This window comes from Cupressus sempervirens, chromosome 11 (assembly GCF_028749045.1).
Source record: "Cupressus sempervirens isolate cs-2001-9-10 chromosome 11, ASM2874904v1, whole genome shotgun sequence".
Taxonomy (NCBI): Eukaryota; Viridiplantae; Streptophyta; class Pinopsida; order Cupressales; family Cupressaceae; genus Cupressus; species Cupressus sempervirens.
Window position 1 is genome coordinate 170,795,171 of NC_143128.1, and position 12,221 is coordinate 170,807,391.

A 12,221-nucleotide genomic window follows, 5' to 3' on the forward strand; every position below is an offset into this window, starting at 1 on the left:
AATGAGGAAAGTGGCAAATTTTTGAAATTGATAGTGACAACAAAAGTTCCCATGTAGTACCATAACCATGCATATTGATTTCTTTGACATAGGTATTGATTAATGTAATCATGGTTGAAAATTTTTCTTTTCTCTTGTCACTAGAGTTTAATTGATCACCGAAGGTTGCTATGTCATGACTAAAAAAGTAATAGTTTTTCACCGATAATGACATAGTGACTTGTCGAAAAATAATAATGCAATGACAGTTCCAAAAGGTGGGTCCCAATGAATGCTTCATAAAAAATGAGTCATGCACAACTGTGACACAATGGCATCCTGCTCACGATGTATGTGCTAGAAACTATGAATCCATAGGAGGTCGCTCTGTCACGACTGGAAAAGCTTTATGCCTTTCTGGTAGTGATGTAGCACCTAGCCTGAAAGTGTGAAATGTGGTGGGGTCCAAAAGACATGATGTCACCATATGGATTAAAATAGTAATATATATACCAGTGCGTCAAGATAGTTCCATGTCATTAGGAATGTGTACCCACACCCAAGTTAGATCTCAGATGAACAATGATAATCATTGGATCAAGGGTAGATCAACGATTATCGCCAAGTCATTATAAGAAGTTGTGCTCTGTTTACTCAACATGACTTGGAAACTAGGGGACCCGCCATAGTTTATGTGGTTGAAGTGCAATATCCTCACCTTTAGATCAAGTAATATCTACAATTATTGCATAGTTGCTATGGAGAAGTGCTCAAAGTTTAAGGATAGTGACACAATGATTAAAGCAAGTGGAAAAGGGACCCACCACATTTGTATTAAATATCCTTTGCTCAATCAAAATAAGATCAATGGTTGTCATTATCTTACCTAGGTGATATGCTCACTCTTTATGCATAGCGAGATAGTGACATGGCAACGCATGTCCTTGAAGACTAGTGGGTCTAGTTTGAAGTGTCAACTGTGAAAGAAAAGTAAACATGGAGACTTTTCATTGCTTTGAATACCAGTGTGTCTAGGAGAAGATGAATCATCCCTATTTTCACTCTTGGATAATAGGATTTTTTGAGATCAACAGTGAAAATTTAAAAAAAGAAAGTGGTGCCACTCTGCTTTCCTTTGCAGTTCATTTATGAGGTATGAAGGCTTTGCACGCAAGAAAAAATAGAGTATATTGTAAAATACTACAACATTTTCATCTTATGTGAACAAAATTGCAAGCTTTCTGATCAGATGAAATTACTGAGAAAATTGTGTTAAGCTTGATTGGAATGTGAAGCAGTTTCTCCATTGTTCGCGAGAGGTTGCAAAATTACAAAGAAAAATGAGAAAAAGATTAAGTCCCATTATACTATAATCTCTGTACCACTTCAATTTCTATGAATTATAGTCTAGATGCCTCCAAAGAAAGTGTTTTCTAGGTAATAGAATTATTTGGATAGGAATATCCATGATGAACATCTCAAATTAGTCTCTTAATCCACCACTAAGATTGTACAAGTTAAGAAGTTAACTTTGTTAAACCCTACACTAAAAATTGTAGATGGCCTATATGATAAGGGGAACTGGGTTAGCGATGCCAAAAATTCTCAGACTGGTCTTGCTCTATTCCAGAAATGGCTTTTAGAGAGGAATCTATTCTCCCCACATGCCAATATTTATAATTTGATTTGGAAAAGTTATAGGTTCGCAGTGTTTTTATGAACTATGACTTGCTTTAAGCCATTGTAAAAAATTATAACCAAGTAGTTAGACTAGTAAGAAGAACTGATGTTGTGCCTCTGGTTACAATCAGTCCTAAGGAGATTAGAGAGGTATTTCATTTACAGCCTTTGATACATTATAATGTGCCTATTAATTTACATGAATTAGATAAAGAGTACATATCAAAGAAGGATTTGATTAGGGGAGGTGCACTAAGGGCCCATATTGGCACAATTGGAAATTTTCTAGTAATTATAGCTGCCTCTAGGGAACCTTTCAAGAAAGAGATTTTCACTTCAAGGGCTGTAGAAATATACAAGACTCTATGTCAATTTTTTGGTGAGGATGAACAGAATGTCATGCCCATCAGTCTTATGTATATGATGGATTAGATTGCTTGTTTCACTGTAGATGTTATTTTTGACTTTGCTTCCTATTTAGTGGAAGAAATTCATACTAGCTTAGCAGGAATTGCAAAGGGGAAAGTGGAGAAGACTTTTGGCCATTACTCTTTATTGATGCATATGTTTTTGTTTAAGGGAGTGACATATTTTGGTAAAGAAATGGAATTGAATAGAGAGTAGGATGTAGAAACACTACCAGTCTAGTTATGGAGTGTAGACATGACCTAGGATGTAGAGAAGGCTAGATTTGGTAGGTTTGATAGATACTTTACGTCAAAGTTGAGGTGCCTCATATTAAGTGACAATCCTAGAGTGACTAGGGCATTGATGAGTCTGATTAGGCCTATGGATAATCCTATTTTCTTGAAAGTTTCATATAATTGGGGAGATATTATCCCATACTTTGTTTCTACTATCATTAGGGTTTATGGTTTCAAAGGCAACCCTCATGTACTATCTTACTAGGTACCTCTTAAGATAGGGATGGCTGAATTTTTATGGTAGCTAGGGGGAATAGATGAAAGTTTTTTGATAAACAGATCAAGAGGGTCAATATTCCCCACTTGTACTATAGACCATCAATTTGTGATCACTAAAGTGGGGTGGGTTTTTCTACATAAAATTTTGGATCAATATAAAATGGCTATTTCTCATCCCCATTTTTGTGATACCGAGGGATTTTATAACTTGACTTTTAAACACAATATAAAGTTTGGAAAAATTGACCATGAATTCTATTACCCTAAGGACATCATAAGAATGAGTTTTCTTTGTAGGAACATGAAACTAAAAAAGAAAAGTGGAGAGTTTATTCAAGGGTTCTAGAATTTATACATTATTTTGATAAAGATTATAGTCCTCTAGATAATGTTGTAATAGAGGCAGATAAGATTTAAAAGTTCATGAATATGTTTCTTACAATAATGGAGACTATGAATGAGAAGAAACAATATTTTATTAATTCTTACCTAGATAAGGCCAGGGAGGTCATGAGGTGGTTGGCATTCACTCCTAATGTACGAGCTAGACATTTGATTGTCCAAAAGAGGCCAAGTTATACTATAATTCAAAATAAAAAGGCTACTGTAGATAAGGGAAAACAAATAATGGAGTCCACCAGTGTTGTTATGGAAGAGAGACCTAATGAGTCTTCTCCTAAGAGGCAAAGAATAATGAAGGAATAGGGTCCTCATTTTGAAGAATATTCACCTACACAATCCCCTTTGCGGATTAGAGAGGAGCAACTCATTGGAGAGCAGATTGAACAAATGGGGTCACGAGGAGATGTTTTTATTACTCAAGAAAAATTGGACGAGTGAGACCCTCAAGAACCTCCTGTGTCTAGCCTTGATTTAATAGTACCCAATTACAAAGGTAGGTAATTGGAACCTATCATATAGTAAGCTAGTCATCAATTTTTATCAAATGATAGCTTTGTTAAATCTAGAGCTTTCCACCAATTTGCATGGTGGGCCAATATGGGAAAATTTAAAGAAAGATGTATTAAATTGAGAATAAAGCATCCAAAAATGGATGAGACTACCTTACAGAATTAGGTGATAGAGGAAATGATGAAACAATTTCAAAATACAAGCCCTGAAGAAGGAGGGAAGAGGGTAAAAGGATCAAACATCTTATTGCTACCCAATTGGGATATAGCTAATGCTTTGGTTTTTAATTCTATTTCTAATAAACTGGATTTGCAGGACCAAAATAAGAAAGAATTCATAGATATTGCATTCACTCAAGATCAAGCTGCTTTAGTCATTTGGTCATTGAGGAAAGGGTCATGAGCTACCTCATCACAACCAGATGATTCTAGTTTGATGGGAACTATAGTTGTAGGAAGCGTCATAGATACCACCCATGTACAGACAACTCATATGGGTGTAGGGACATCTTAGTTTGTTTTGGCCACTTTTGAAAAGGAAGAAAAGGCCATGTTTGAATTACAAAGTAAGTGTGAGATAGTTTTGGAAGCTTACAATAAAGAGGTCCAAAAGAGGATTGAGCTTGTGATTAAGGTGATGGGAAGGGCTTCCAGACCAAGGATAACATACCCTCGCTCTCCAGTTGAGCCTTTTAAATCCACTCCACTTATAGAACTACCAGATACATCACAAAGGTCACAATGCTACACTACTGAAGATTTTGAAGAAGAAAAGAGCAAGTTGTGGGCATTACATGTGGAACTAAATATACAATATGAAGATAAACTGAGAAAGGCTCTAATGTATCTAGTAGATAAAATTGAATGGCCACTATTTTATGATCAATTAGCAAAGGTAATAAGCATATGGGAAGAATTGAAAGCCCATGAAGATATTTTGAAACCCATTGTCAATAAGTGGGGGAAAAGAAGGAAAGAAATTACCTTTTTATGTCATTCTGTTATAAAGTCTTCCCATGATTATATTGAGGAAACATATGATATTGCTAATGATTTGTCAAATTTTGATAATAGAAGGGTTGCACTACAACTAAACATTGTTTCTTATCTAAGAAAGTATAAGAATGAGATATTTGATTTGTTCCCTCATGCTTTAAATAGAAAGAACAAATTAAAGAATAAGGATGAATGGGCCAAGGAATTGGATGACCTGTTTTGTTTGAGAATGAATAAGGTTGTTAATGGAAGGGGGCATTCTTGGTGGTCCAGCACAATAGAAGAATTGGTGAAAGTTCAATTATTATTTGTTTCTTTAAAAATAAAAATTGTTAGTATTGATAAGGAAGTCGAATATGCTCTTCGGAAGTAACATGATGTTTTGTAATTCAATTGGCCAGATGATACACTCTTTGACACATGGATGGAAGATATTGCTTTTGATGAATGGTTGGAAGAAGTTGAAAGTGATGATGATGAAATGCATGAAGATGATATATAGATCATTGACTCACTCCCACTAGTACCTAAACAAGAAGAAGGCAAGGAAGCATAGCCCACTCATGTGACAGATACAATAGATTAGTTGGATGATGTGGTAGAAATGAAACTAGATATAACTGTCACCTTGGTGGTACATGTTGAAATGAGTGGAAATGCCAGAGTAGAGGTTAAGTTGTAGGAATCAAAGCCTGACAACTCATTGGCTAGTTTGATGGCAACATATGTTGAGGACTCAAAATGAATAAAGGCCAGTCATGGGATTTGTAACATTTGAAGATGTAACAAAATAGGGGCCTACGAAAAGAATATCATTGATGTATTAACTTTTGTTACATAAGTTTTTGTCTTTTTCTATTGAGTAAAATGTAAATATCTTTGTGCAAGGACACCTATCAATCTCTCTACACTTGAAGCTTGTTGCATCTCACACTATATAAGTGAGATTCTAGGCTAGAGAAGGGTCTAAAAGCAGTATAATTTTGTTTTGTTCAAGAAAGGTATAGTCTATCCAATAGTATGTAGTTGTTTTGAGTTTATTTCCAATGGTGTACTTTCTGATAATAGATAGAAATGATAGAATCAACAAGATATTCCAGACTTCTCATTGAGTTTCTATTGGTCATTGTATTAGTCATCTAAAAGGATAAAACAAATGGGTATTTGCATCAAATCTGTGTCACCAATTCCTATGTCCATTTTATGAGTTTGTTTACTTTGAAGTGATTTGGACAAGGTTTAAGTGGTTTAATCAAGTCTGGATGGGTTGTATACTGGTTGTGTTGTTGCTTTTAATTCAAGGAATTAAGTAAATGCATTAATAAACTAGTGGATTTTATAAGTTTATGAAATGGATAGTTCATAAGAATGGAAATGGGTGATTACAATTGATGGATTCATTTACAAGTTATTTTAATTAGATCTCCTACCAATAGTCAATCTATTGCCCAATGGATAAGGCACTGGTCACATAAGTCAAAAGTGAGAGAGAGTAAATTCTACCATTGCATATAAAATCAATTATAAAATAAAATTCATTTTTATCCTATTTTGTTCAAAGTTACAAATGCTGGTCACCAGTTGTTTATATCTAGTTTTTGAGTCTTGGTTAGCTGCTATTTCCAAAAACATTCATAAATCCTAGGAGAATTATGACCAGATCTTCTTATGAGGGATGCATATATCTTTGAAAATATTAAAGAATTGGATGAATTTTTTATGTGTTTGAAGATATAAGATGAGAATCAGAATGAAACTAAGATAATTTTCATACAATAGTTTGCATTTGAATCATCCCTAGGTATACCCACCTTGGTTTTGTAGAGCCTAAAGAGTAGAAAACCATTTTTGGTTTTGTTAATATTGGGTCCAAGTGGTTTACACATGTAATTGTTAATAGGAAGTACCTAATCCTTAGGTTGTGTGAGTATTACCACTTTGATATTGAGCATTTTGTTGTTCAGAGGTTTTAAACACCAACAAATGGCGACTCTGCTGGGGACAAGTGTATAATTGTCAGATCATTTGGGAGTTACCTATGGTTTTAGTGGGCTTTTCTAGTGACAAACCTTGGGAATTTAAAAAGAAAGAGAACAAATCCCCATGCCACAGGTGTAGACTGAGATGTACAGTCCTTGGAAAGGTGTATTATCCATCAAGAAAGAGTTGCAGTCCCAAAACAAATTCTAATTGGTTGCATTCTATTTGTCAATTTCCCTCTTGACAATCCCATGATATTTTTATTAGGTCAACAAGATAATTGCATTTCTTTTTCCCGTAGGTGGGTGGCAACTCAAAAAAGTTTTAACTAGTGTCAAATTTAAGGATGTTTTAGATCATGAGAAATGTGAAAAATACACAAGCAAATGTGAAGAAAAACCTAGCTATTAAGTTACAGAATGATCTACCTCCTAAAGGAAAGAAAAATTTGGCTATGAAATGAGCTCAAATGCAAAAGAGAAATTATTCCTAGGAGAAAATGGTAGGGAAAAATAATACTTACCTTTCTGCTATTGAAAAGGAACCCTTCTACAAGGGTCGTAGATCTCATCTTGGTGTATCTAATGATTATTTCTATAATACTCCTGAAATGATATGTCAAGAGAAAGTTGTGCAACCACATGTATGTAGTCTATAGGATAGGAATAGTAATAATATTTTCTAGCATAGTACAAATGCTTTCATGTTAGATTATTTTCTTGAAAAGGTAAGATCTAAACATTTAGAACCTAAGAGTTTCAATGAGAAGACCTCTAGTTCTGAGTTTACCATTCTTGACCCTAATGAGAATGAAATATTGAGAATGTAGCTTGCCGGGAAAGATGCTATTTATAGGAAATTTCAGTAGGAAAGGAAAGAAAATATCGTGAAAGCTTATGAAGAAAAGCAAGAATTACTTAGGTGAATTCTTGCCTTGAAAAAGAAGAATGAGATAGTATCCAGTGCTTGGCAGCTTGAAATTGTGGGTCAAGTTAAATAACTTAAATTACAAGAGCAAAAGCTACTAAAAGACCAAGATACAAACCAAGAGGGTCCTGTGATACAACAAATCAAGAGTTATAAAACCCCAAAAGTTAAAAGGGATGTAGAACATGCTATTGGTGTTCAAGTTAAGGGAAAACAAAAGGATGTTGGTATTAGGATCAATGAACCAATAAAGCTCATCCATATTGATGATTCTTTGTCACCTTCTGATATTGAGTTTTAGAAAAGGAGGAAGCAAAAGGATGCTTTGGCTAAGAAATTGGAAATTGGAGAGAATGAGGGAGCCATAGCTAAGACAAATAACAAGATTAAGTTTCTAGAGAATGCTAAGAAGAAATCTATATTTACTCCTAAAGATAATGATGCATCAAATATTGCAAATCAGAATGCTACTAAGTTGTTTGCTTCTTTCTTTTCTTCTTCATCACAGAAAGTGGATCTTAATAAATCTACTACAGATGCTAGTACTAGTAATACTTTTAACAATAATGAAAGAAATGTTGGCAATACCTCTAAGATTGATCTACAAAGGATACCTATTCAGTTAGAAGATTATAGGCAGATATGCTTTGAGGGCATTCCTAGATTCTCTAACCCTGTCCCACAAGAAATGAGGAAAAGATTGCTTAAGTTTGCTAGAAATAATGCTGTCACTTGTGAGGATCACTTGAGGAATTTTCTTGACATGATGAGTGATATGAGGTTGAGGCTAAAGATGTTATCATGAAGCTATTTTTTTAATCATTAATTGAAGATGCTAGAGAATGGCTCAAGAGGCTCCCTGAGTCATCCATTGTAGACTGGAAAGACATTGAATATTGTTTCAAGGAACAATATGGTGATAAACAATACCTGAGTTATATTTTAAGTGAGTTCAATAATACTAAGAAGTTGCATAATCAATCCGTTACTGACTTCAACACTAGGTTCCAAAAGAGGATGTATAAGCTAATGTAAGCCATGCAAGTTGATGACAAGGTATGTATGTTTACTTATTTGAACACTTTTGATGGTAAAATGGTATACTAGATTAGGGATAAAGAGCCTAGGACCTTAAGAGATACTTTTAAAACTTCTATCAGTATTGAAAATAATTTGAGGATTTCAAGGAGATTAGAGAGAAAAAGAGATGATCATGGGTTATTTCAGAGCAAGGAAAATAGAAATGAAGAACACAAATCTACAAGAGGAAAAAAGCATGAGCCTAGTGAGATGAGTCAAGTTCTAAATGCTATAAAAGGTTTGAATCTTCCTTAGGGAAAGAATGATAAGAATCTCATTAAAAATATGTTTCCTTATTAGTCCAACATTAGTAGACAGAATAGGTTGCAAAATTTCCCTTATAACACTACTTGGAAGGATAGTCAGCCCAATGTTCCTCCTCCTAAGAACACCATTAACAAGGACACCATTAACAAGGACACCCCTGATCCCTTATCAAAAAATGCTATAAATGTGGTAGACCCTAAGCTCATTGCTAAACCCACATGGTGTTTTGTTTGTCAATTATCTCATGTTCTTGAGTATTCTACAATAGCTTTATCATTTTTTGGAAATCAAACTAATGTAGAAGAAAATCAGGAACATGAAGAGAATAGTGATGATGTAGGATGCAATATGTTTGAGTCACATTATGACCATTATGATAGTGATGATCATGATAGGGATGTAGAGGAGCAAAAACAGTTTCAAAATCATATGAGTAGTAGGCATTTTCTGATTAGGAAAGTGATTTCGAGGATAATATATTTAATATGGCATCTACTAGAGAGGAGGTGATACTAAAAAAGCCTTCAAGAGAAGAGGTTGATCAGATCCCTACTAGTATGGTAGCTCAAGTATAGACCAGATATATGGCTCAGAGTGTTGATGGTGGTAAGATGGCTAGTATATTTATCAACAAAGCTGACCCTAAGAAAAAGGAACTTAAAAAGCCTCAGGATATCCCCACTCTAAAGGTTAAAACTATAAACAAGAAATGGAAGCCAAGAAAGGTAGATAGTCCCAAGGTTTTTGAGTTCCATAATAATGCTCCTAAGAAGTTAAATTAGAAGATACACAAAGTGATCATTATAAGTGAGAAGGATCACCAAGGTGTTGTAAACATTTTGGATAAATATCATGACAAAAGGAATATGGTTATTGATGGCCCATCTGATTCTTCTATAGATATGACTATTGTGTTATCAAAAATAACTATCAAAGTCCCTTTGTTTGAATTATTAAGAATCACTAAGCATAGAAATAAAGGTTTAATATGGTTGGGAGATACTGATATAAAGGTGAGACATGAGTGTAAAGGAAATCACAATCCCAAGGAAAGCAATATAGAAAAGGTGAAGGATAAAGAAGCTGAAGTTGTTGTGTCTCAAATTCCTTAGATGTTTTTGGATAATGCTATAAATCAATGTTTGGGAAATGTTGAGCCATTTTTCTTAAGTATATTGATAAATGGTAAAACATTAAAAAATTGGATGATTAACTCTAGTGCTTCCAATACTATGATGCCTTTTGAAATAATGAAGGAGTTAGGCATGGAGTAGATACTACTCACGGAAGATGTTGCGCTATGTATAAAAGCGAAGTGGAAGCCATTGGTACTATTAATTCTTTACCATATAGATTAATAGCCTGTCCTAACAAAGAACTTACTATGAGTGTATTGGTTGTGATATTCCACCTTAGTATGGCATTTTGTTATCTAGAAAATGGAGTGATACCATAGGAGGAAGTCTACTATGTGATTTATCATTTGCTACTTTCAACATTGATGGGAATTTAATAAAATTAAATAGGGAGCCTAAAAGTATATATATGATACAAGAAGACATAGATGATCATATTAAAATTTTTGTGGATACAGATGTCAATGCATTCTGAATTGAGGTTTTGACTTTGAAGAAAGGTAAGCATAAATCTCAGATGGAAGTAGAAGATGACATAAAAACATAGAAAGGAGATTTATGGACCATGTTCTTTGATGGTGCTTGCTACAAAGATGGAGTAGGTGTATGTATTTTATTTATTTCTCCTGCTGGGGTAACATACAAATTTTCCTTTACACTAAGTTTCCCTTGTACCAACAATATAGAAAAATATGAGGCTTTGCTATTAGGCCTTAGATTAGCTCATAAGCATGGGATAAAATGTTTCCAGGTTATAGGAGATTTAGAATTTGTTTTATCCCAAGTAAGGAATGCTTATGCATCAAAAAATAAAAGATAAAGATAATATAGGAATGTTGTATGGGATATGATTGAATGTTTTGATGCATTTGGGATAACTTGGAAACATAGGACTAACAACATGAAGGCAAACTTGTTAGCAAATATAGCAATAAAACTTGATGATGTTACATTTGCTGGAATATCCAAAATTGAGATTGAAATTAGACCTTTTGTTCTTGATAATGTCCAAAATTGGCAAGTATTTGATGATGATAGAGATATTTTGAGGTTTTTGAATTGTGAAAATTTGTTTTGAGGACAAGAAATTGATTGTGCAGCTTATGTAGAAAATATAAATGGAAAAGATATTGTTTTTGGGTAAGAAGTTGTGCAGTTGAAGACAAAAAAAATCCCAAAGGGTTTAGTTATTTTAGAGACTATTTTGGACAACCAAGATAGGTCACAGGTTGATGCCAATAATTTTGATGTTAAAGTTCTAGAGGAGATAAATTTGGGAATTGAGGAAAAATGGAAGAGCATATATATTGGTAAGAAATTGCCTCCTAGAATTAGAAAAGACTTGATAGATTTGTTGAGAAAGTATAGACATGTATTTGTATAGACAAAAAAGTAATGGTTTTCACTGATAACAACATAGCGACTCATTGGAAAATAATAATGCAGTAATAGTTCCAAAAGGTGGGCCCCAGTGAATGCTTTGTGAGAAATGAGTCATGCACTCCCATGACATGGTGGCATCTTGCTGAAGATGTATGCATCAAAAACTATGAATCCACCAAAGATTTCTATGTCATGACTGGAAAAGCTTTACGCCTTGCCAGTAGTGTGTTAGGATTAAACCATAGATAGAAATAATAATTACATGCAAATATAACCAATAATAGAAAATAATAGATCACATAGAAAAGAACACAAGACACCAAGATTTAACATGGTTCACCCAATCCTTGGGCTATGTCCACCAAATAGTAGGTCTAATATTATTATTATCTAATGATTATAACCTGATTACAATTTGTAATCCCTTATAGCTCAATACCGCTACAAGAACCAACTTCACATAACAACTATATCAATACCTAACCCTTATCTCTTTTTATACAAGTATTTTTACCAGTTTAGGGTTATAATTAATAATTATATGTTGGCCCAAAACCTTGAGCCCCAAAGAATTATGAAGTATGTACAGTACTTTCCTGATTAGTCACCACAATCTAACAATCTCCCACTTGGGGTAATATCAGGCTCCACACTAAACAAAAATCACACACTTGGAGACTGATCCTATAGCTACACTGCTACTCCATGAGGCTCCCACTGGATCAAACCACCCTGGACGCTACTGTTCTTTTATTCATGTTTAGTCTAGAAGACCAACCATAGCTGAAGAGGAGTTTAGCTTCTTCCTTGCTACGATCTTTGTCAACATATCTACTAGATTGTCATTTTCATGTATCTTCACCAGCTTTAACTGTCCATCCTCCAAAACTGACCAAATGAAATGGTACCACAACTATGTGTTTGGTCTTTGAATGCAAAGCTGAATTCTTTGTAAGATG